The sequence below is a fragment of the Myotis davidii genome, unplaced genomic scaffold (genome assembly GCF_000327345.1).
Source record: "Myotis davidii unplaced genomic scaffold, ASM32734v1 scaffold370, whole genome shotgun sequence".
Classification (NCBI taxonomy): domain Eukaryota; kingdom Metazoa; phylum Chordata; class Mammalia; order Chiroptera; family Vespertilionidae; genus Myotis; species Myotis davidii.
In genome coordinates, this window is record NW_006288615.1 from 754,120 (window position 1) to 755,202 (window position 1,083).

A 1,083-nucleotide genomic window follows, 5' to 3' on the forward strand; every position below is an offset into this window, starting at 1 on the left:
TTTCTGTCAAAGCAAAACGCAGGAGAGAATACCTAAAATCTCTCTATATAAAACCCTAATATGCAAATAGACCGAATGGCGGAACTGAACAACTGGTTGCTATGACGTGTACAGAACACCAGGGGGCGTGTGCAGGCCCCGATTGCTCGGCACTGTCAGCAGGTGAGAGCAGTGGCTGCTGGCTCCAATTGCCCCTCAGGGCTTCTCCAACTCCCCCTGTTTGATTGCTCGGCACTATCAGCAGGTGAGAGCGGTGGCTGCTGGCCCCAATTGCCCCTCAGGGCTTCTTCACCTCCCCCTGCTCCTGAGAGGTAATCGGGGCCAGCAGCTGCCTCTTGCACCCACTGCCAGTGACGGCCCCACTTGTACCTGCTGCTGGCACCAGAGCCACCGTTTGCACCCACTGCAGGTGCTGGCCCCACCCACAGTCAGTGCTGGAGCTGCCATTTGCACCCACTCCCAGCACCCGGCACCAATCCCAATCACTTGGTGCCATCATTGGGTACGAGCAGGAGTACGAGCAGGGCCAGTGCCTTCAGCATGTGGGAGTGGCAGTAGGGGGAGCAGGGCTGTTGGCAGACAGGGAACCTGGCTGCGGTGGGAGGGGCCCGGAGGGGGTGAGGAGGATGGGCCAAGACCCGTCCCTGTGCCCACCATTTTTTTCAAGGTGCATAAATTCGTGCACTGAGCCCCTAGTTAATAAATAAAGAAGCAGCATTAAACACGAAGCAGCATTAAACACGTATTTAGAGAGATTGTAGTAACTTTCTCAATTATTAGAAACAGACTCAATTTCCTCTGGAGAGAGTACTAAGGTGGGAAATAATGGGGCAGGGAATGCTGCTTTTCATTAGAATTCCTTCTATATGGATGAACTTTTAAATTATGGCATATATTCTTTTAATTAATGTTTATAATTAGTTTCAAAATTTTCAATTCAGAACTTTTTATTTTTTTGGTGGAAGGGAGGAGTCCAATCCTATGCAACAAACAAGTGTCAGTTTCATAAACTAGATCTCTACCCTAGGTACAAATATGAGTTACAGCTTTCAGTTTATCCCAGTTAAAATTTCTTAGCAAATC